The sequence below is a fragment of the Schistocerca gregaria genome, chromosome 8, assembly GCF_023897955.1.
Source record: "Schistocerca gregaria isolate iqSchGreg1 chromosome 8, iqSchGreg1.2, whole genome shotgun sequence".
Lineage (NCBI taxonomy): Eukaryota > Metazoa > Arthropoda > Insecta > Orthoptera > Acrididae > Schistocerca > Schistocerca gregaria.
The window spans coordinates 125,979,880-126,005,706 of NC_064927.1; the positions used below are offsets into that span (position 1 = coordinate 125,979,880).

The following is a 25,827-nucleotide window of genomic DNA, read 5'->3' on the forward strand; positions in this document are numbered from 1 at the left end:
CGTCAACTGCTTCATCTCTTTCCTTCCTCTTTCCTAAAACCTTCTTGACAACTTGGGGTACAGCACCGCCTTGGCTCCGTCCCCGGATCTGCCTGCTCCGTGACCTTTGTCAATTTCCCAAGGATGGTACCCCTTCACTTGTTTATCGTCGGGCATTTGCTGCTCTATGTGCACAAATGAAGGGAGCCACATTTATTTACACTGATGGCTCGAAAACATCATTAGGTGTAGGGAGTGCCTATATTGTTGGTGACACCCCAAATCGATTTCGGCTTCCCGACCAGTGTTCAGTTTATACTGCAGAGCTTTACACTGTTCTCCAGGCTGTCCAATACATCCATCGCCATCAGCAGATACAGTATGTTATCTGTTCAGATTCTCTCAGCTCTCTCCTCAGTCTCCAAGCTCTCTACCCTGTCCACCCTCTGGTCCACCGGATTCAGGACTGCCTGCGCTTGCTCCTCTTGGGGGACGTCTCGGTGGCATTCCTCTGGCTCCCATGACATGTTGGTATCTGTGGAAATGAGACGGCCGACATAGCGGCCAAGGCTGCAGTCTCTCTTCGGCCAGCTATTCGATCGATTCCCTTCGCCAATCTATGGAGTGTTTTATGTCGCCGTGTTGTTCTTTTATGGCACTCGCATTGGTTGACACTTCCCCATAATAAATAACGGGACGTGAAAGCTCTTCCCTGTGCTTGGACCTCTTTCTCCCGAATGCGTCGTCGGGAGGAGGTAATTTTAACTAGACTCCGGATAGGGCACTGTCTTTCTGGCCATCGACATCTTGTAAGCGGCAATGCTCCCCCACTCTGTCCCCACTGCTCTCGGCTGTGGACGGTAAGACACCTTTTAATTGAGTGCCCCTATTTTACTCCGTTATGCGCCCGTCTATAGCTGTCACCTGATATATCGTCCATTTTAGCAGATGACACAAACTCAGGCGATCGCGTTCTCAAGTTTATTAGTGCCAGTGAGATGACGTCAGTCATTTGAAGCTCTTTTTGGGGACAACCCAACCCCTTTCTGTAGTGGATTTTTAAGCTTTCCTTCTGCTTTTAGTTTCTCCCATATTTTGAGTTTCGTTCCCATTGCTGCTGGTTTCCATTTTCGTTTTTTACTATTTCCTAAGTCACAGACCGGGCGCTAATGACCATAGCACCCTAAAAACAAAACAAAAAAGTGTTCCCGGTGCTACTGTAAATGGCATGTTATCTACTGATGCAAACACGATTGCTGAACACTTTGCTTGAGCCTCTGCGTTGGAGAATTACCCCCAGCCTTTCGCACTCTCAAATGGCGGCTGGAAGGGAACGTCCTCTCATTCACTACATACCACAGTGAATCCTATAACACCCCATTTACAGAATGGAAGGACGTCAGTGCCCTTGTGCATTGCCTCGACACAGCTGCTGGGCCATATCAGATCCACAGCCAGATGATTAAACATGTCTCATCTGATTACAAGTGACATCTCCTCGCCATCTTCAACCAGATCTGGTGCGATGGCATCTTTCCATTGCAATGGCAGGAGAGCACCATCATTCCAGTGCTCAAACCTGGAAAAAACCGTTTGATGTGGATAGCTATCAGCCCATCAGCATCACCAAAGAAGTTTGTAAGCTGCCGGCGGTTGGGTTGGGTCCTGGAGTCATGTGGCCTACTGGCTCCACATCAGGGCGGTTTTGCCAGGGTCGCTCTACCACTGATAATCTTGTGTCACTAGAGTCTGCCATTTGAACAACCTTTTTCAGATGCCAACACCTGATTGCTGTCTTCTTTGATTTACGAAAAGCATGCGACACAACCAGGTGACATCATATCCTTGCCACATTGAATGAGTGGGGCCTCTGTGGCCCGCTCCTGATTTTTATCCAAAACTTCCTGTCGCTCTGTGCTTTTCATGTTGAAGTTGTTACCTCCCATAGTTCCATCCATATCCAGGAGAATGGAGTCCCACAGAGCTCTGTATTTAATGTGTGTCTATTTTTAGTTGCCATTAACAGTCTAGCAGCAGCTGTCAGGGCCTCAGAGTCACCTTCTCTGTATGCAGACGACTTCCACATTTTGTACTGCTGCTCCAGTATTGGTGTTGCCGATCATAGCCTACGGGGAGCCATCACCAAGGTGCACTCATGGGCTCTAACCCACGGCTTCCAGTTTTCAGCCGCAAAGGCGTATGTCATGCACTTCTGTTGGTGTCGTACCATTCATCCGGATCCAGAACTATACCATAATGACGATCCACTCACCGTAGTGGAGACTTATCGATTCTTAGGACTGCTTTTCAATGCTCGTTTGACTTGGCTTCCTCATCTTCATCAGCTTAAGCAAAAGTGCTGGCAGATCTCAGTGCCCTCCATTGCCTGAGCAACACCAACTTGGGGTGCAGATCGCTCTCCACTCTTGTAGCTCTACAGAGCCCTTGTTGTATCTCGAATTGACTATGGGAGTGTGGTTTATGGTTCGGCAGCTCTGTCAGTGTTGCATTTACTTGACCCTGTGCACCACTGCGTGGTTCAACTAGCGACTGAAGCTTTTAGGATAAGTTCGGTGACCAGCATACTGGTGGAGGGTGGGGTCCCTCCATTGCAAATCAGATGTGCACAACTGCTCACCAGTTACACAGCACACATTCGTAGTTCTCCTGAGCACCCGAATTACAGTCTCCTTTTCATGCCCGCAGCAGTCCATCTCCCGCATCGGCAGCCAAGGTTGGGGCTAACGATTGTGGTTCGTGTGTGGTTCCTTCTCTCCAAACTGGAATCCTTCCCTTTACCACCTCTACTTATGATCTATTCACGCCTATGCCTACATGGTGTATGCCTCAGCCGCAGCTTCATGTGGACCTTTCACATGACCCTAAGGACTCTGTTAACCCTGCGGCTCTCTGCTGTCACTTCCTCTCGATTCTTGATGTGTTCCAGGGCTCTGAAGTGGTTTACGCTGATGGCTCGATGGCTGATGGTCACGTTGGCTTTGGCCATATTGAACAGCATCCCTTACCTGATAGCTGCAGTTCATGCCCTGGGAAGTCTTCCCTTTTTTGTACTGACTGCTTGAGCAGCTTGAAAACTATCGACCAGTGCTACCCCATCATCCTTTAGTAGCATCCATCCAGGAGTCCATCTGTGCCCTGGAATGGTCCAAGCATTCAGTGGTGTTCATCTGGACCCCTGGTCATGTAGGAATCCCAGGAAATGAACTTGCTGACAGGCTGGCCAAACAGGCTACACGGAAACCACTTCTGGAGATGGGTATCCCTGCAACTGACCTGCGTTCGTTATTATGCCACAAGGTTTTTCAGCTTTGGGAGACGGAATGGTAAAATCTCAGTATGCACAACAAACTGCGAGCCATGAAGAGGACCAGGAATGTGTGGAAGTCCTCGATGAGAGCCTCTCGCAGGGACTCTCTGGTTCTCTGCTGGTTCTGCATTGGCCATGCCCGGGCGACCCACATTACTTCCTGTGCTGTGAAGACTCACCTCCGTATCGGTGTGCCTGGTTGACAGTGGCCCATATTCTGGTGCACTGTCCAACTTTGACTGCCCAGTGATGAAATCATGGGGTACCGGAGCTCGTTGCCGCTCATTTTATCTGACAACACCTCATTGGCTGATTTAGTTTTATGTTTTATTTGTGAGAGTGGGTTTTATCTTTTGATCTAAGTTTTAGCACATGTCCTCTGTGTCCTCCACTCTAGTGCTTTAGAGTGGAGGTTTTAATGTGTTGCAGAGTGGCTGGCTTCTCCTTTTTATTTTCGTGGTCGACCAGCCACAGTCATCTGCTTTCTTGTTTTACACTCTTCTGTTTCTTGCATCTCTTCGTTTTCTTGTCCTTTTTTGTTCCTTTTAGTGTTCATTGCCTTTCCTTCATTCTCGTGTTCTTTCCTTTCTTTCTGTTTTGTGTTATATGCCTCGTCTGTTTTATTCTCTCACATGTGGCATTGTTTTATTAGGAACAAGGGACTGATGACCTTGTAGTTTGGTCGCTGTTTTCCCTCTTTTAAACCAACCAACCAATCACTTGTTTGTCATTGGTGCCCTCTCGAGTAGCAAAAGTTTAATTATAACAACCATGTACAATTTGGTGCCTCTTTTCCGAAGTGTGTTGTGCCACAGCTATTCATAAATTGTACATGTAAATTTACTCATGGGCTATCTGGTGGTGCTCCAGAAAAGCCTAGTTGCCTTTATTTCTACACTGACATCACATTTGTCCTCTGTCCACGTGGATATGAGAACTGAGTATGTTGATGCAGCACCAGAACAGAACTTATGACATCAGGTTTGTGATGAGTTTGGGAGATACGCAGTACCCCATTGTTTATGTCCTCATATGCCACTAAACCAATGAGTGTCTCAGGCCAAGTGTTTATAAGAAATTCACCTGACAACCAAGAGCAGCAGTCCCTGAGTCAGAACAGAACCTCATCTGTAGGCAGAGCAAATCCCTGACCCCTCCGGGAATCGAATCTGGGACCCCGTGCGCGGGAAGCGAGAAAGCTACCGCAAGACCACGAGCCGTGGACACTTTTCTTTTATGATGTACTGAAAGCCATGGGTCAAGACAGTCAGGCAGATGCACTGTTCCTTGATATTTGAAAAACATGTGATTTCATACTGTAACTACATTTAATATGAAAGGTGTGATTGTATGGGGTATAGAGAGAAGTTTGTGACAATATTGTAGATTTTTTGGAAGGTAGGACAGGGCAAGTTATATAGGACAGACAGTCATTGACAGATGTAGAAGTAACTTTGGATATACCTCAGGAAATTGTTGGGACCATCGCTGTATGTGTTGTATATTGTTGACCTTGCAGACAATATTAATAGTAAGCTCAAGCTTTTTGCAGTGACACAGTTATCTATAATGAAGTTTTGTCAAATCTTGATAAGATTTCAGAGTGGTGGAAATCGCTTTAAATGTTTAGAAATTAAAAAACTGTGAAATTCACAAAGCAGGAAAAAACCCATAGCAACTATGACTATAATATCAGTGAGTCACAACTGGAATTGGTCAGTTCATAAAAATACCTGGAACTAAGAATATGTAGGATATGAAATGGAATGAATACATGGGCTCAGTCATAGATAAAACAGGAGGCACCGTGCAGTTCATTGCTAGAATAATAGAGAAATGCAGTCACTCAAAGAAAGAAAGAAAGAAAGAAAGGAAAAACTGGTGCAACTCACCCTAGAATATTGCTCAAATGTGTGGGATCATACCAAATAGGACTAATGGTGGTTATTGGATGTATACAAAAAAGGGCAACACAAATGTTCACACATTTGATTGAACCATAGGAGTGTGTCATGCAGATGCTGCAAGAAATGAACTGGTAGAATCTTGAAAATAGATACAAACTATCCCATGGAAACTTCCTCGGAAAGTTTTAGAAGCAACTTTAAGTGATGAATATAGGAATATATTAAAACCCCTTTGTATAATTCCCACAGGGATCACACAGACAGTATTAGACTAATTACAGCATGTTCAGACACATTTAAGCAGTTGTACTTCCTGCACTCAATACTTCATTGGAACAGGGAAAAGGCCCTAATAACTGGTACAATGGGACGTACCAACTGCAGTATTCTTCACATTGGTGTGTCAGAGACAAATTTTAAACTCACTATTGTTTTTTGTGATAATGGATGCAGCTTCCACTGGAAGTATGATCTTGGTGAGAAACTGGTAACAATTGAGTGCCCCCCTGCAGGTTTGGGGGTAAGAATAGGCCCGCGATATTCCTGCCTGTCGTAAGAGGCGACTAAAAGGAGTCTCAAACATTTCGGCCTTTATGTAATGGTCCCCTGTCGGGTTTGTCCTCCATATCTCCAAATTCTTCCAAAGAGCGAGCCGATTGGGGAAGAGCGCCTTACATGGTGCATTTTGTCCATCGTGCATTGAGACCTCTAGCCAGTTTTACTGTCATCGCATTGCCGTCCCACTCATTCTCCATCTCTTGGGCGAGGATGCGTTTTTGTGTGCAATTTCCACTATGCACTTGCACTGTTGCTTTTTGTGGAGGTGACAACTATGGACTTTATTGCACCTAATATCCAGCACGGTAGCCAGTCCGTTGTGGTGGGGCCACCGTGTACCCTGTTGGTTGTAGCCCCCTGACAACACAGGGATCGCTCTGCTGATGCCTGCGCCGTTAATTCCCCATGTATGCCAAGGAGTAGATGCCTGTCCTCCTGGGGCATCGGGACTCCTGGCAATGGCCATCCTGCCAGGTGGCCCTTGCTGAGGCTGGGTGGCGCCCGTGGGGAGGGCCCTTGGTCGGAGTAGGTGGCATCAGAGTGGATGACATGCAATGAAGTGTGGCACATCATCTCTTGCTGGTGGCCAGCCACCAGCAGTCTCTAAGCGTTCGAGGGCTCATTTTAAAGCTAATGTGTATGACCCCAAATCATTCCCCTCCGTGGCAACACCGTGGGAGGAACGAAAGGCTATGAATGACAGTAAAACGTATTCGCTGCAGTATCTTGTCTGTACCAGAGCTGATGGGGAATCCTTTGTATCCGTGAAGCCTCAGTTCTTTGTGGAGCATTTAGAGGACAAGTTTGGGGAGGTGGAGGGCTTGTCCAAAATGCGCTCTGGGTCAGTACTGATAAAAACAGCATCCTCTGCCCAGTCACAACGGTTACTTGCTTGTAACAAGTTGGGGGATGATGCTGTTACGATCGCACCACACAAGAGTGGTCCAGGGTATTATTTACCATAGGGATCTGCTTTTGCAGTTTGATGATGAATTGGGTGCCAATTTAGAGCGTTGAGGTGTACATTTCGTTCGGCACGTTCATCGGGGTCCAAAGGATAATCAGATTGCTATCGGTGCCTTCACCTTGGCCTTCGAGGGTGATATATTCCCGGAGAAGGTCAAGGTGATGCTCTACCGATGTGACGTCTAGCCCTATATCCCTCCCCCGATGCAGTGCTTTACGTGCTGGAAGTTCGGCCAGATGTCTTCCTGTTGTACTTCCAGCCTGACATGTCGAGATTGCGAACGCCCATCACATCCCGATACTCCACGTGCCCCGCCTCCCATCTGTGTCAACTGCGGAGAGCATCATTCACCTTGCTCGCCAGACTGCAGGATCTTACAGAAAGAGCACAAAATCATTGAATATATGACCCTCGACCGACTGACCTATACTGAGGCCAAGTGGAAATATGAATGACTACATCCTGTGCGGATGACTTCCTCCTATGCTGCTGCAATTACAACTGTGTTAGCCCCATCAGTTCAGCATATTCTAGCCAAATCACAGAGCCTTACAATTCCACATGTCCCCTTGCCCATGGGGGGGGGGGGGGGGGGGGGGCGCAACACCCTCCCACACATCAGGGACATCCGTCCACATTTCTAATCCGGAGAAGTGTCCAACTTCTTTGGCTTCTCACATTCTCATGCTCGCAAGGGGTCCCTTCCCAGGTTTCTATAAGCGGGGAAGGCTGACGACCGACAGTGGCATAAGTGCCCACAACCAGCTGGTTGTAGGGCTTCGCGATCCTCCTCCGTCCCGGAGACTGAAACGGTGAAGCCTTCCCATCCAGTCAAACCCAAGGAGCAGTGTGAGAAATCCAAGAAGAGCAGCTCTAAGCCCAAGGAACTCACTGTGGCGCCCACCCCACTGCACCTTTCCAGCTCTGTGTCTGAGGACCAGGTGGAGATTCTGGCGTCCGTTGAGGACCTTTATATCGCCAGTCCCTCAGACACCATGGATAACAATAGCACAGGTGCTCAATCAGAGGCAGCTGGTGACCCAGCGGCGTAATCTGCCTCCCCAGTCCCTTCACGCCTTTCTCAGCCATGGACAACATCATCCTCCAGTGGAACTGCAGTGGTTTCTTCCACCATCTTGCTGAGCTCCGACAACTTATCAGCCGTCACCCTTTCCTCTGCATTGCTCTTCAAGAAACTTGGTTTCCGGCAATGCGAATCCCAGCCCTCCATGGCTATCCGGATTGTTATAGGAACTGGGCAGCTTATGAAAGGGTTTCTAGTGGTGTCAGCATCTATGTCCTTCACTTCCTTCACAGCAAGTCTGTCCGTCTACAAACACCATTACAGGCTGTCGCTGTTCGGGTGTGGACGCCACAGGCTGTTACTGTCTGCAGTCTCTATCTTCCACCGGATGGTGATGCCCCACATGTCCTGGCTGCGCTGAGATCCCAATTGCCGCCACCTTTCCTGTTACTGGGCGTCTTCAACGCCCATAACCCTCTGTGGGGTGGGTCAGAGGCAACAGGTCAAGGCGCCACCATTGAGCGTGTATTGACACAGCTCGACCTTTCCATTTTAAATGACGGTGCCTTCACACATTTCAGTGTGGCGCATTGCACGTACTCAACTATCGACCTTTTGATGTGCAGCCCTAGCCTCTTACCGTCTGTCCAATGGAGTGTGCATGACGACCTGTGTGGTAGTAACCACTTTCCAGTCTTTCTGTCACTGCCAAGCATCACTCTTCTTGCAGATGGGCTATGAATAAGGCTGACTGGGACTTGTTCTCCTCCATTTCCGCTATTGCGCCTCTTTCTAATGAAGCCATTGATGCAGTGGTTCACTCGGTCGCCACTGGCATCTTTACTGCCGCAGAATCTGCCATTCCCCTTTTCTTCTGGGTCCCCTCAGCGGAGGACTGTGCCTTGGTGGTCGCCTGAGATTGCTGAGGCAATTAAAGATCGCCGGCGGGCGCTCCAGCGTCACAAGCGACATCCATCTTTAGAAAACCTCGTCGCCTTTAAATGGCTGAGTACGCGGGTCGCAGCATCATTCGCCAACACAAGCAGGAGTGCTGGGAATGGTATGTCTCCACCATTGGCCTCCATGTCTCTCCATCGCAGGTCTGGGCCAAGATTAGACGCCTCTATGGCTATCGGACCCCTGTCAATGTCCCTGCGCTGCCACTGAATGGAATAGTTTGTACTGAGCCAGACATCATTGCAAACCACTTAGCAGACCATTTTGCTCTCAGTTCCGCTTCTGTGAGTTACCCACTGGCTGTCCGCTCCATTAAAGAGTGGTTGGAATGTCAGAGCCTTTCATTTCACACCCACCATCCTGAATCCTACGATGTCCCATTCGCTGAGTGGGAATTCCACAGTGCCCTAGCCGCTTGCCCTGATACAGCTCCCGGGCCAGACCGCATCCACTGTCAGATGCTGAAACACCTCTCAGTGGACTGCCAGCAATGCCACCTTGACCTTTACAACCATATCAGGGTACAGGGTGAGTTTCCGTCGCAATGGCAGGAAAGCATTGTTATCCCCGTTTTGAAGCCTGGCAAGGACCCATTGGAGGTGGACAGCTACAGCCCCATTAACCTCACCAATGTTCTTTGCAAGTTGCTCAAACGCATGGTGAGCCAGCGGTTGAGTTGGGTACTCGAGTCTTGGGGCCTTCTGGCTCTGACTCAAGGTGGGCGAGTCTGGAGTCAACTATCTGTATGGTCTTTGCCCGCTGTCAGCACCTCGTCGCTGTCTTTTTCGACATGCGGAAGGCATACGATACGACATGGCACCGTCACATCCTCTCTACGCTTCATGGTTGGGGTCTTCGGGGTCCACTGCCGATTTTCATACAAAATTTTCTGTTGCATTGTACCTTCCACGTGCAAGTCGCAGCCTCCCATAGTTCCTCCCAAGTTCAGGAGAATGGGGTACCACAGGGATCTGTCCTCAGTGTCTGCCTGTTTTTAATTGTAATAAACGGTCTCACTGCGGCGGTGGGAACGTTTGTCTCTACTTCCTTTTATGCGGATGACTTCTGCCTCTACTATAGCTCCATTGGCATTGCAGCTGCTGAACGCCAGCTGCAGGGCGCTATCTGCAAGGTGCAGTCTTGGGCTGTAGCGCATGGCTTCCAGTTTTCGGCTGCCAAGACCTGCGTTATGCATTTCTGCTGGCGACGCACAGTTCACCCTGAGCCGTGGCTTTATCTTGCCAGCGAACGTCTTGCTGTGGTGGAGACACATAGGTTTTTGGGTGTGGTTTTTGATGCCCAGTTGCCTTGGCTGTGTCATATTCGGCAGCTTAAACAGATGTGTTGGCGGCATCTTAATGCTCTACGATGCTTGAGCCACACCAGCTGGAGTGCCGACCGATCTACACTCTAACGGCTCTACCAGGCATTAATCCAGTCCCATCTGGATTATGGGAGTCTGGCTTATGGTTCAGCATCCCCATCTGCGTTGCGGGTGCTGGACCCCATCCTTCACAGCAGGATACGACTTGCCACTGGTGCTTTCCAGACCAGCCCTGTGGACAGCATACTTGTGGAGGCAGGTGTCCCTCCACTGCGGTTATGGTGCCAACGTTTACTGGCCACTTGTGCTACGCATGTTTGTAGCTTGCCCGGGCACCCTAATTATCGTCTCCTCTTCCCGCAGTCGGTCGTCTGCCTCCCAGAACATCGGCCCCGGTCGGGTTGTACGATCACGGTCCGCGTCGGAGAGCTTCTCTCCGGCCTTGGGGTTTTCCCTCTTCCACCTCCTTTCCGAGCCCCTCTGCGTACACACCCCCATGGTGTGTGCCTCGCCCTTGCCTTTGGCTCAAAATGGCACAGGGCCCGAAGAACTCAGTCCCTCTGGAGGCCTTCAGCCGCCGCTTTCTATCCATCCTTGCCACGTATCAGGGCTCGGACATTGTTTACACTGACAGTTCGATGGTTGCTGGTCATGTCAGTTATGCTCTGACTCTAGGGGACCACTACGAACAACATTCATTGCCGGCTGGCTGCAGCATTTTCACTGCTGAGCTGGTCGCCATCTTTCGTGCCCTAGAGTATATCCACTCCTGCTCAGGTGAGTCCTTCGTTATCTGTAGCGACTCCCTGAGCGGTTTACAAGCTATCGACCAGTGCTTCCCTCGCTCTTGTCATGATGGCTGTCCAGGAGTCCCTCCATACTCTTGTCTGCTGCGGCCGTTCTGTGGTCTTTGTGTGGACCCCTGGTTGTGTCAGCATCCTGGGCAATGAACATGTTGACAGCCTGGCCAAACAGGCCACCAGTGAACCGACCTGGGACATTGGCGTCCCGGAGACTGATTTGCGAGCTGTCTTACGCTGCAAATTTTTCGAGCATTGGGACACTGAATAGCACGCGCTGCCTTCACGAAACAAACTTCGGGCCATCAAGGAGGATACCGGTGTGTGACGATCCTCCTTGCACGTGTCTTGCAAGGAGTCTGTTGTCCTCTGCCGACTGCACATCGGGCATACATGGATGATGCACAGCCACTTATTGCGACGTGAGGAACCACCTTTATGTCGCTGCGGATCTGTTTTGACGGTGGTCCACATTTTGTTGGAGTGTCCACTTTTAGCTGTGCTCAGGCAGACATTCGCACTGCCTGACACGCTCCCTGCCCTTTTAACAAATGACACTGCCATAGCAGGCTTAGTTTTGCATTTTATTTGGGCAGGGGCTTTTTTTCACTTCATCTGAGTGTTTGATATGTATCTTTTATGTTGAGTCTGGCCTTTGGCCTACGATTTTAGATTGAGTTTTAAATGTGTTTCTCGGTGGTTTGCTTTTCCTTTTTTTGTCTCTATGGTCGGCCAACCACTGTAACACACTGTGTGTGTGTCTATGGTCAGCCAACCACTGTAACACACTGTGTGATTTTAATTCCTTTTGTCTGGTCTCTGTCTGTCTTTCTTGTCCTGTTTTCTGTTGTTCGTTTTTATTCTATGTGGATGTTTTTAAGTTTTGGAAAAAGGGACCGATGACCGTAGCAGTCTGGTCTCTTTAATCCCACAAACAAACCAACCAACCAACAATTGAGTGACCAACTACAAAGGGTGTTTAAAAAGTTTTGCACAGTCTTCTCTAATTTTTTTTTAATTTTTTGCAGGAGGAGAATGAAATTTTTTAAAAATATACTTAGTGTATTCAGCTTTTGGTCTCTCTCTATGATTTTTATCTGCCATGCTTCCCTCAAATACTAAATTGGTGATCACTTGATGCCTCAGAGTGTGTACTACAAAACTCATACTTTCGTCTAGTCAAGTTGTACCACAACTTTTTTTTTTCCTCTTAGTTCTACTCAGAACCACCTCATTAGTTACATAATCCACCTATCTATTCTTCAGCATTCTTCTGTAGCACCACATTTTGAAAGCATCTATTCCCTTCTTGTCTAAACTATTTATTGTCCGTGTTTTATTCCCACACAATGCTAAACTCTATACAAATACTTTCAGAAAAGATTTCCTCTCACTTCAGTCTGTATTTAATGTTAACAAATTTCTCTTCTTCTAAATGCTTTCCTTGCCATCACCAGTCTACATTTTATATCCTCTCTACTTCGGCCATAATCAGTTATTTTGGTCCCCAAATAGCAAAACTTATGTTACTTTAAGCATCTTGTTTCCTAATCTAATTCCCTCAGCATCACCTGAGATAGTTCGACTACATTCTATTATCCTCATTTTGCTTTTTTTTTTTTTTGAGGTTCATCTTATATCATCCTTTCAAGACACTGTTTATTCCATTAAACTGCTCTTCCAGATCCTTTGCTGTCTCATACAGAATTAAAATATCATTGGCAAACCTCACAGTTTTTATTTCTTCTCCGTGGATTTTAATTCATACTCCAAATTTTTCTTGTGTTTCCTTTACTGCTTCCTCAGCATTCAGATAGAATAACATTGGGGATAAGCTACAAACCTGTCTCACTCCCTTCCCAACAACTGCTTCCTATTCATGCCCTCAACTCTTATAATTACCAACTCATTTCTATACAGATTGTAAATAGCATTTTTCTCCCTGTATTGTATCCCTGCCATCTTCAGAATTTGAAAGAGAGTATTCCAGTCAACATTGTCAAATGCCTTCTCTAATTCTACAAATACTAGAAACATATGTCCCCTGGGGACTTCATCTAGAAGTTCGTGGGAGCACTTGTGGGGCCCCGAGCTGAGTCTGATATTTCTTCCACTTACTTGTGTCAGACTCCTCCTGTTTTCTTTCCTGTCGGCCTCCGTTGGCCTACTTGTTTTTCAACCCCGATGGTATTAGGTTTTGAGGCCTCAGGGTGTCTTTCAGTTTCCTATCTCTGTCACCCCAGTTCTGCGGGGTTTGATGCAGGACCCTACCCAAAGGTTGTGGGTGAAGTCCCCAACGGCAGCTGTGGCGGAGGAGGAGATCTCTGGAACAGTGCATATGCTTGGTGGATGGGGCAACAGATCCAGAGTACCGTAGGCAACAGTAGGATTCAACCTGAACAAGTCGGCAACTCCTGCAACCCACTCAACTCCACACATAGTGACCCTTCACTCCTGTGGAAACAGTTGTTTGGGTCGAGAGAAAGCTATGAACGCTGGGCAAATTCGTGGCTTTTAAATACGACCCAGGCGACGCAGTGCCTGTGCCTGCGCCTGCAAAGGTGCAGATAACAACAAAGGGAATCACAGTTACCGATTTTGAGCCTGGTGCTGAGGGACGCGAGTGCGGGCGCCAGGGGTGACTCATTGGTGGGATAGCCCATTGCGGGTAACTGACTGGTTACCGCCCTCCTCAAGCTGGGCAGCCCCCAGCCAGTAAGGTACCAGTCCGTCCCCCACCTATGAGTGTATGGAGCAGCAAGCATCTCACAGTGCTTGATACAAGGTGGGTTACTGAGGCACCTGGAAAAAACAACAATAAAGTAGCTCGTATGAGCAAAACCAACTATTCAAGAGCCCAATTTGCCACCTGGAATGTCAGAGCTACGTTACCCGGATATGACACTCCTACAGATGCTGCCCCTATAGTCAGAAAAACAGCCATAATTGACAGAGAACTCCTGGGTCTTGGCGTTGATGTGGCTGCATTACAGGAAACTTGTCTCTCTGGGGAAGGCAGCCTGCGTGAAGATAATTACACCTTTTTCTGAAAAGGGAGAGAAATTGGACAAAGACGTGAACACGGTGTGAGCTTTGTAGTGTGAAACAGTCTTCTCAGCTGCTGCAAACAACCAAAATCTATGTCTGAACAATTAACAACTTTGAGATTAAAGACAACATTGGACGCCGTCACATTAATCTCTGCATATGCTCCCACTATGAAAGCGCCACCTTAAGTCAAAGAAATGTTCTATGCAGACCTGCGGAAATGCCTGGAGAATGTTTGTGGATCAGATAAACTCATGTTACTCGGAGACTTTAATGCCAGGTTTGGGAATAAATGGAACAAGTGGACCGACTGCATTGGCCCATACGGCATTGGAAATATGAATGAGAACAGTCAGCGACTGCTGGAACTTTCTCTCTTTCTCTCTGCATCACTAACACGTACTTCCAGAACAGAGACGTGCACAAAGTAACATGGAAACACCCACGTTGAGGCCATTGGCGTCAGCTAGACTTCATCATAACCAGAAGAAGCGACCTACGTCATGTCCTTAATTCCCGCACGTGTCACAGTGCTGACTGTGATACTGATCACTCTTTAGATATGACCAAATCACAGTTCACATCAAAGAAGATTCAATCAGCTGAGAGCGTTTGTCGAAGAGTGAAGGTCAACACCAAAGCCATTCAAGATGATGCGCTGTACAAAAAGTTCAGTGAAGAACTTGAGATGAAACTGAATCCTGAGCAATTTATAACTGCACAGAGCGTCGAAAATATGTGGCATCTAGCTAAAGAAAATATTATGCTGACAGCTATCAGAATATTTGGTTTACTGAATGTGAAAGTGAGTTGCATCCGTATATAAACAAGAAACGTAATGCTCATATACAGGTTCTGAATAATCCTAAAGACCAACGAGCAATAGCTGAATACAAGGCCTGCAAAGCAGCTCTACAATGAGTTTCTCGCCATTGCGCAAATAGATATTGGATCAACCTTTGTAAAACTATTCAGATCTGATGAGACAAAAGAAAGTATAGTGGCATGTATCAAGGCATCAAAACAGCAGCTAGATAGATGGGTGCAGCACAATGCTAAACTATACTCAGAAGAGGTCAACATTTCTTCAGAAGCTCTGGGTAATTTACCAACTTATCCAGTTATGTCTGAGCTTGATGATCCTCTCGCTGTTGATGAATTAAAACTCGCACTTAAAAGTCTAAAGCTAGGCAAGAGTACAGGCCGTGATAACTCACCAGCAGAAATCATCAAACTTGACTGCATTTTGCCAATATTGTATCAAATCCTACTGCAGTGCTGGGAAGAAGGCACAGTACCTCAAGACATGCGAGATGCAAATATAGTAACAATATATAAGGGAAAAGGCAACAGAGGTAATTGTAGCAACTATAGAGGAATATCTCTCTTGAGCATTGCTGGAAAGGCGTATGCAAAGATAATCCTGAAGAGACTGGAAACCTTGGCTGCTCGGATCTACCCTGAGTCACAGTGTGGATTTCGAACTGGCAGATCCACAAGTGACATGATATTCACCTTGCACCAACTACAAGACAAGTGCCGCGAACACAGAGTGCCATTATATGTGGCTTTTGTTGACCTCAACAAAGACTTTGACACTGTCAGTAGGGAGGGACTCTACAGCATACTGGAAAAAATTGGATGTCCCCCAACTTTGCTGTCTTTAATAAGTTCTTTTCATGACAATATGTGTGGCTTTGTAATCTTCAATGGTAGTACATCTAAACCATTCAGTATGAACTGTGGCATAAGACAAGGCTGTGTGTTGGCACCTGCACTTTTTGGAATTTTCCTCTCGGGTCTGCTCCAAGTGGCTTTCGAGAATTGCAATGTTGGAGTACATCTGCATACAAGGAAAGATGGAAGGCTTTTCAGTGTCAGTCTTCTGAAGACTAAGACAAAGCGCTACAAGATAGTTGCTGTTGAACTCCTGTATGCTGATGATGCTGCAACTATTGCGAACTCCGCAGAAGAGCTGCAAGATCTAGTATCAAGATTTAGTCACGCATGCCACCTATTCTTGATGAGTGTAAACAGCAGTAAGACCGTAATTATGGTTCAGGGTACTAACACAAAGCCAAATATCACACTAGATGGCGCTACTGTCCAAGTCGTAGATAATTTCTGCTATCTTGGATCTATTATAGAATCAAACATGTCTGTTGACAAGGAAATTGATGCTCGCATTGGAAGAGCTGTGACAACTTTTGGTAAACTCTCTACACCTGTTTGGAAAAACAACAAACTCTCTTTGACCACCAAAATTCTTGTATATCAAACTTGCGTCCTCAGATCCTTTTGTATGCATCGGAAACATGGACTACCTATGCCAAACAATAACGTCGTCTTAATGCTTTCCACATGCAGTGCTTGAGATCCATCCTCGGAGTAACGTGGAAGGACCGAGTGACCAACGAAGCAGTGCTATCTAAAACTAACTGCAACAGTATTTCAGAATCTTGAAGCAGAGATGACTCCGCTGTCTCAGACATGTCTACTGTATGGATCCTGAGAGATTACCATGTGAGGTGATGCTTGGAGAGATCTCTATAGCCAAAAGACCTGTAGGACGTCCTGTATTGAGGTTCAAGCACTCCTGTAAACGAGAGATGGAGAGCTTTGAAATCAAAACAGATGGGAGGCACGGGCTAGCATGAGACCAGAGTAGCACGATGAGATATCATCTGGAATGTTGAAGCATGATGAAGGCTTGTTAGACAGATTAAGGCAGAAAAAGCTTCGCAATGCTACCACTGCTCCTGCCTCAGCAGCCAGATACACTTGTGACAATTGCGGCAAGAGATCCCGTGCTGCCATTGGCTTCACAAGTAATACGAAAAAATGCAACCCATAAACACATAGACACTGCAACAATCATCTAACAAGATGTCGTGGCCAATATATATGTTTGCCTGTCCTTAATTTATCTTTTAAGATAAGTCATAGGGTCAGTATTGCCTTGTGTGTTCCAATGTTTCTATGGAATTCAAATTGATCTTCCCCAAGGTCGGCTTCTACCAGTTTTCCCATTTGTCTGTAAAGAATTTGTTTTAGTATTTTGCAGCTGTGACTTAAAACCAATAGTTTGGTAATTTTCACATCTGTCTACACATGCTTTCTTTAAGATTGGAGTTATTATATTCTTCTTGAAGTCTGAGGGCATTTCGCCTGTCTCATCTTCCTCACCAGATGGTAGAGTTTTGTCATGGCTGGCTCTCCCAAGTCTATCAGTAGTTCTAACGGAGTGTTGTCTACTCGCAGGGCCTTGCTTCAACTTAGGTCTTTCAGTGTTCTGTCAAATTCTTCATGCAGTATCATATCTCCCATTTCATCTTCACCTATGTCCTATTCTATTTCCATTATATTGCCCTCAAGTACATCAGCCTTGTATAGACCCTCTATATACTCCTTCCATCTTTCTGATATCCCTTCTTTGCTTAGAACTGGTTTTCCGTCTGAGCTCTTGATATTCATACAGGTGGTTCTCTCTTCTCCAAAGGTCTCTTTAATTTTCCTGTAGGCAGTATCTATCTTACCCCCTAGTGATATATGCCTCTACATCCTTACATTTGTCCTCTAGCCATCCCTGTTTAGTCATTGTGCACTTCCTGTCAATCTCATTTTTGAGACATTTGTATTCCTTTCTGCTTGCGTCATTAACTGTATTTTTATGTTTTTTCCTTTCATCAATTAAATTCTTCTCGTTACCCAAGGATTTGTACTCACCATCGTCTTTTTCCCTACTTGATCCTCTGTTGACTTGACTATTTCATCTCCCAAAGCTACCCATTCTTCTTCTACTGTATTTCCTTCCTCTGTTCTTGTTCCTTAATGTTCACCCGGAGACTCTACAGCCTCCAGTTCTTTCAGTTTATCCAGGTCCCATGTCCTTAAATTCCCACATTTTTGCAGTTCCTTCAGTTTTAATCCACAGTTCATAACCAATAAATTGTGGTCAGAGTCCACATCTGCCCCTGGAAATACAATTTAAAACCCGATTCCTATACCTGTCTTACCATTATATAATCTATCTGAAAGCTTCCAGAGTCTCCAGGTCTCTTCCACGTATACAATCTTCCTTCATGATTCTTAAACCATTGTTAGCTATGACTACGTTATGCTCTGTGCAAAATTCTTCCAGGTGGCTTCCTCTTTCATTCCTTAACCCTATTCCATATTCACTTACTATTTTTCTTTCTCTTCCTTTTCCTACTATCAAATTCTAGTCCCACATGACTATAGAATTTTCATCTCCCTTCACTACCTGAATAATTTCTTTTATCGCATCACACATTTCTTCAATCTCTTCATCATCTGCAGAGCAAGTTGGCATATAAACTTGTGCTACTGCGGTAGGCGTGGGCTTTGTGTCTATCTTGGCTGCAGTAATATGTTCACTGTGCTGTTTGAAGTAGCTTAACTGCATTCTTATTTCTTCATTCATTATTAAACCCACTCCTGCATTACCCCTATTTGATTTTGTATTTATAACCCTGTATTCACCTGACCATAAGTATTGTTCCTCCTGCCACCGAACTACAATTATTCTCACTATATCTAATTTTAACCTACCCATTTCCCTGTTTAAATTTTCTAACCTACCTGCCCGATTAAGAGATGTGACATTCCACACTCTGATCGGTAGAATGCCAGTTTTCTTTCTCTTGATAACATCATCCTCCTGAGTAGTTCCTGCCCAGAGATCTGAATGGGGCACTATTTTACCTCCGGAATATTTTACTTGAGGGGATGCCACCATCATTTAACCATACAGTGAAACTACATGCCCTCGGGAAACTGTAGTTTCCCCTCCCTTTCAGCCGAGCAGCCCCAGGAAGTGATAAAATCCAGCACTTTACAGCTCACATGAAATGTGTAGGGAACTCTCTTGGGTGTTTTTAAATGGTACTGACTGGAAACATCTAGATTGAGAGAATCTTGTACATTTACCTTAGGTGATCACCAACTGCAGCCGTAGTGCAAAGACATCCCTCATTAAAACCACCAACCATTTCCTAAATAGTTTGAAATCTGTGCCCACCCCACTCCCACCACACATCTTGCTTGTCGCCATTGATGCCACCTCCCTCTTTACCAACATCCCCCATGTACAATGGTCTGTCTGCTGCTGAACACTTCCTCAGTAAGTGGCCACCTGATTCCAAACCTATGACATCCTTCCTGCTCACTTAAATCAAATTTATACTTACCAACAGGTATTTCACCTTTGAGGGGCAGACATACAAACGTCAGGGGTGTGGCTGTGGGAATCAGGATGGCTCCTTCCTATGCCAGCCTTTTCACAGGTCACTTGGAGGGGGCTTTCCTGGGATCCATAAGCTTTCAGCCTCTGGTTTAGTTTATATTATTATCTTCTCTACAGACAGTAAACTACATAGTCAGGAGGTCCAAGGATAATTTCCTAATCATCCTGAGGATGATACCTCAGCATGCTTTCCTCCACATAGAGATCTTATAGCCATGCTTTCATGTATCAGTTTTTCGGTTAGAAGACGTGATACTACTTGGAAGCATTCATCGTCATACAAATCTACATGTGGAGCTTCCACCAACTTATTCCCACATACATCCTTTTGTATCCTGGCGCAGCAAATTTTAATGCCTGCTGGAATAAGACTACTTAGACAGCCAATAGGCAGCAACAGTACCTGTGATGCACTACAGTCACCCATATTCTTCATGTGAATGCTCTGGCCAGTAACCCTTGCCATGGTAGAGAGAAGTAGGGTCGGTGATTCATGACTCTAATGTTCACTTTTGTTGTGTATATTTGCTGACATGTGAATCCGGATTGACTCTACTGCGTTATCACATTGTTTTGGTTTCCTGCCTGGTCCATCTTTTGAACCTGTTTGGTTGTTCTTCACTTATCTTTAATCACTGTCTTTGGTCTTGAGTTATTTTGTTCTTACTACTTCTAAGACTGTGTCACCTCCTGGTAACAATGTTAATGACAAGGAAACAGGACATTCTCTAGTATCATGGAAGCCATATTGATTTGTCTTCTGGAGCAGTAGCAGCAGACAGAGTTTTTACAGACGTTGCTGCAGGTAATGATGGACAAATTTACTGTGCAGAAGAGCCGATCAGTCCAAACCTTAGGGCACCTGGCAGTAGGCACTCACATATGCCCTGGTAAGGAAGATAGGGACATGTGCTTGTCTCCTGATTCTAAATTCCACAGTGCATCAGGTTACAGAAGACTCACGAGAGCAGTTGTTGTTTTTGTCATGGACATCACCAGAAACATATTTCCTACTTGGAAAGTTAGTGCCACTGCTCAACCAAGATGTTGTCTCGTTCACCGGCATATGCACACTATTGCCAGAGGTATCACGTTGTTACCTCAGGGTTAGAGTTCCACAAATGCCACAAACATACCCTTCTTGGGTAACTGATTTGTAAAAACTGAGCTACAAATGCAATTTCATATGCACAGACTCAGACTGCCAAGTTTCTTATCCCAACTTCTCTTTTTTTTTCAGCTGACTCCAGATCTAGAAGTGCACACAGCAACACTGAAATTGGATGGCTGGTGAACACCTCATGACAAACATTCCATAGGTGTAGTACCAGTTCATACTGTCCGATGGCCACAATATTTTGTTGGTCAGACATGTTGCCATTGTCAGGCACTCAGTTACGAGCAGTGTGTCCAGAGATGGGTACACTGAACACACTTTGGAGAAGAGGGGAACCCTAGGTCAGTGTGATGGAATTGGGTATCTGCTATAATCCTGCAGCGAGGAACCATGTGTGTGCTGCAGTCCGTAGCCTCTAGTGTGGAAATTGTTCCTGTATCTTAGGATTTCCAACCAGGTATTTGTTCAAGTTGATCCTGGGACCACAGTTTCACTAATTAATCAGGTAATTGTCTTGGTATTTGGTAGCTTTTAGGGCAGTTCCACCCCCCTTCTGGTCATTTCTCAGTTACTAAGGCCAACTAACAAGTCATGTTCTCGGTCACCAAATTCATCAGCCGCCATCCTTCAGGTACCAACATTTTCACATTAGACGTTTCTACAGCATTTGAATTTTCTGTCTCCTGTGAAGTCAAAGTCATTTCGGACGCAGTCCCAGTTTAGGAAATTGATGAGTTCTGTTATGCATTTGCACCTACATTTAAATCAAACTTGGGCTGTGCATCAGACTTCAAAGGTGGCCACCACCCAAATACAGTGACTTGTTCATCACTCTGTGTGCAGCAGTCAAACAAGAACTCTGTTGACCCCAGGCTGCTGGGATAGAAGAGTCTGAATTTACCTGGCAGTTATTTACAGCTGCCTGTAGATTAAGAATCACAAACGTAACCCAGTGCGGGTCCAGGGGTTAGAATAGCCCCTGTTTGTTGTAAGAGGCAAATAAAAGGAGTCTCTCACTTTTCAGCCATGTAAGTTCAGGTCCCATTTTATGGTTTGACCTGCAGCTTTTCAAATTCTACAGAAGTGCAGGCCATATAGAGAAGGATGCCTTACATGGTGCAAGAGTTGTCCATAGTGCCCTTAGACTTGACCTTCTGAACATCTTGTCATGGCTTTGCATCTCCACCTGCAATTCAACTATATGGGTGAGGACACTTTCCAGGGTATGTCATCTTCTTTTGTTGTCTCCTGTCCTCTTTCGCCCCCAAGACATTGGATTTCTGTGCACCCAGTATCCAGCACATAGCCAGTCTGTTGTGGTGAGGCCATCATGTGCCCATTTGGTGGTAGCCCCCTGACAACACAGGGATTGCACTGCTGATATCTGAGCTGTGAACTCACCATGTATGCCAAGGAGTGGATGCTTGTCTTCCTGGGACATCAAGACTCCCAGCAACAGCCATCATGCCAGGTGGCCTCTGCTGTGGTCAGGTGGCACCTGTGGGAAGAGCCCCTGATCAGAGTGGGATGCATCAGGGTGGATGACCCGCAATGAAGCAGACTAAGTCATCTCTTGTTAATGACCGTACAGCACCAGCAGTCTCAAAGAAGGGCAAGATCAAGTACAATGCTAACAGATACGACCCTCAAAATATCCCCCAATGTCCTTAACATTGACAGCTGTCACTTCTCCTTATGGCATTGAGGCAGCATTAGTGCACAGGAATGAAAACAACTCAGAACAGCCTATCACCTATTCATCGAAATCAGTGGATCCAGCACAATGAGACTTCTCACAGATCGAGATGTAGGTTTCGATCATATTGTTTGGCATCAGGAATATCCATGTCTGTCTGTTTGGCTCAAAGTTTTCATTAATTACAAATCATAAACTATTGGTAGGTTAAATGTGACAAATAGATGCTTTTATTGAATACCTACAGCAGAACTTGTACTGGCAGAGTATTTCAGAGAGAACTTGCTGAATATCATGAATAAGTTTCCTTATCATGCTATTGTGATAGGTGAAGACTTCAATTTAATCACAGCTGGTTTCAGAGACTGAGATTCATGTAATATTATTCAGAAGGGTTTGTAAATTAGTTTGAGCAGATACTGAGAGAACAAACTAATACCACAATGTCTTACACCTCCTAGCAACAGACAGTCCTGAACTTATCAAATCGGTTAATGTTCAGGATGGTTCAGTGATCGTCAGGCTGTGACAGCATCAATCACTAAAGACATTATAAGGAATGTTAAGAAATGTAGGAAAATATTTTTGTTTAGCAAGAGTGACAGGATACAAATTGCAAAGTATTTGTGTAGCCAGCAGTTCGGAGGTCAGTTCGGAGGATGGAAATGTGGAGCACAAATGGATAAAATTCAAAAGCAGTGTTTGATACACCTTAAACAAGTATGTGTTGAGCACGATTTTAATGGAGTGGGAAGATACCCTGTGGTTAAATAACCATGGTACAATGTTGCTACAAAAGCAAAGAGAGCTTCATCACTGGTGTAAGTGAAGTCAAAGCCTATGTGCCTAGCAAAATGAAGCAAAAAAAGAAAAGCTTAAAGAGAGCAGTTTCAAGAAAATGTTCAATGAATGTGAAAGTAAAATATTGCCATCTGATCTAACTAAAAACTCTGATAAGTTCATGTGAAGTCATTAAGTATGTTCAGTTCATATGTTCAGTCACTCAGTGATGATACTGGCAACAAAACAAAAGAAAAAAGACCAAAATTCTGAATTCTGTCCTTCAAAACAAGAAAAGGAGGTATGCTTGGAAAAGGATGGGAGATACAGGAAGATTCCAGTTACATCATGTTCATGCAATGATTCCGAAATCAGATATTGGATCGTAAAGCATACACAGGAACAGAGATAGACTATGATCCAATTTAATTACAATGAAGAGTAGGCTGAAGTCTAAGAAATTAGTGCAGAAGAATCAAAACAAAGAAGTGGGATACAGAAGTACTAATGAAGAGATACATTAGAAGTTCTCTGATGCTACAGATACTGTGACAATGAATAGCTCAGTTGACAGCTTTTGTAGAGGAATGGGCATCTCTAGAAAGGGCAATCGCAGAAGCTGGTATGAGAAACTTAGGTAGAAGGATGATAACTACGAATAAACCATGGTTAACAGAATAAATACTTCAGTGGATCGACAAAAGGAGGAAATCCAAAAATGTGCAGGGAAATTCAGGAACACACTGTCATTTAGGAATATAATAAACAGGAAGTGCAGGAAAACTAAGGTGGAATGACTGCATGAAAAATGTAAAGAAATCTAAAAAGAAAAGATAGTTGGAAGAATGCATTCACCAAGCAGAAGTAAAACAATCTTTGGTGAAATTACAAGCAAGGGCAGTAACATTAAGAGCACTATTGGATTCCACTGTTTAATACAGAGGAGAGAGTGGATGAGTGGAAAGAGTACACTGACGGCCTCTATGAGACAGAGGACTTGGCCTAATGACATGATAGAAGAAGAAAAATGAGTCGACAGGTAACAGAGAGGTGATCCAATATTTCATCACTGTTTGAAAGAGCTTTGTTTTTGTTTTGTTTTAGGGCACAAAAACAAGTGGGGTCATACGCACCCAAGACAAAACTATAGAACATGAAGACAGAGAGGAGTTAAAAAAACTACTGTATGTCAAGCCCAATTGACATAAGAGAAGACAGATAAAAGCAGGGATGTGAAGAAAGGGCTACAAACAGCACTGTACAGAAATGGAGGTCCAAAACTAAAAATTAAGCGATCTTCACAATATTGCTTCAGATAAAAAGTGAAAAGCAGTCAACAGCCCATGCAGCATCTGCTAAAATGGCTAATAACTTAGCAGACAAAACCAAACAGGAACGTAAACAGTTAAAAAATGGGCATTCCATCAGGAAGTGGTGGGCAGTTAAAACTTGGGCGCAATGTGTACAGAGAGGTGGGGGAGCACCACTTATCAAATGGCGATGGCTAAAACGTCAGTGCTCAATACACAACTTAGTTAAAATGACCTCCTCCTGGAGGAAGGGTCAAGAGGAGGTTGTCCAACCTGCTGGGAGACACTTAATAATCCAGAGTTTACTCCCTTGAAGAGAGGACCAATGACAATGCTAAAGGAACACAACCTCCTGACAGACGGCAACACAGAGATCACTGGAGGAAATATAGGAACTAGTGGGCTGAGGTACGAGGACAGCAGCCTCTGCAGCAGCCTCGTTTCCTGGCAGACCGAGATGACCAGGAACCCACATAAACATCACAGCGGCTCCACCAAGAGTGAGCAAGTGACAGTTTTCCTGGACCTGTTGCATTCAAGGGATGGGAGGTGTACAGCGCACACAGACTTTGAAGGGCGCTGAGAGAGTCTGAGCAGAGAACACAACTGAGAAGTCTGTGTTGCCAAATGTACTCCGTGGCCTGACACAGTGCAAAGAGTACAGCTGTAAATGCTGAGCAGTGTGCTGGAAGCTGATACTAAAAGACGTGGGCGCCAATGACAACGGCACACCTGACACCACGTACAGTCTGAGAGCCATCAGTGTACACAGAGGTACTATCGCAAAATTCCATGCAGAGGTTGTGAAACTCAAGGCAATAGAGCGAGGCTGGAGTAGTATCCTTAGGTAGTGAATGAAGATCAAGATTAATGCAGGCCACTTCACGAAGCCAAGGTGTTGAAGGGTTCACACCCACTGGAAAAGTTGCAGATAGTGTGAAGTCAAGCCGCTGGAGCAAGTGCCGAAAGCAGACTCCAGGAGGTGACAGAGAAGGGGGATGCACTGTATACTGGCGATCAAAGGGATCATCGAAGGAGGAGGCATAGGATGAGTGACCATGCATGGCAGACAAACAGCCAACATACCTGCCGAGGAGAAAGTCATGGCGGTAGGACAGTGATAGTTCAGCAGCTTCAGCATACAGACTCTCAACCGGGCTAGTGTAAAAGGCGCCAGTGGCCAAATGGATGCCACAATAGAGGATAGTGTTAAGATGGCATAAAAGGGATGGACGTGCAGATGCGTAAACAAAGCACCCATAGTCTAGTTACGAACGGACAAGGAACCAGTACAAACATAGGAGGGTAGTTTGATCGGCACCCGAAGAAGTACTGCATACAGCGGGCTGCCAGGTAAGTCACATGGGATGACAAAGAGTGTTTCCTATTGAGCATGAGCCCCAGGAATTTCGTAGTTTCAACAAACAGAAGATCAACGGCCCAATATGTAAAGATGGTGGGAGAAACCAATTGAGCTGCCAGAAATTCATGCAGATGGTTTTGTCAGTTATATGCTCTTGGCTTCTAATGGATGTTATAAATGTTCTCACTCATAAACAATAACATTAAAGGTGCTGAGGTGCCTGTTCTGTGAGGTTAGAGTGGGGTCCAATAATGCCATATGCATCCATGTCTATTTCTGTGAGCCACAGTATGGTGTGTGGCAGAGGGTTTCAATAGCAAACTTCTATTTGAGCACAACACCTCTCTTTTTAGACCTTGCCACTGGAGTTTGTAGAAAATCTCCATGAGGCTGTCATGGTCTC

General features: G+C 45.5%; 1 protein-coding gene across 3 annotated transcripts in view; it reads left to right on the forward strand.

Moving 5' to 3' along the window:
- The window catches only part of LOC126284155 (protein ABHD11-like), a 70,540-nt gene that overhangs the window by 34,782 nt on the left and 9,931 nt on the right, over positions 1–25,827 (forward strand). The window contains exon 6 of one of the 3 annotated variants that reach the window (XR_007551443.1): positions 20,399–20,616. The exons of the other annotated variants lie outside the window; for them this stretch is intronic. The gene's annotated coding sequence lies outside the window, so the exon portion shown is untranslated. The remainder of the gene's footprint in view (positions 1–20,398; positions 20,617–25,827) is intronic. 3 annotated transcript variants of the gene reach the window in all.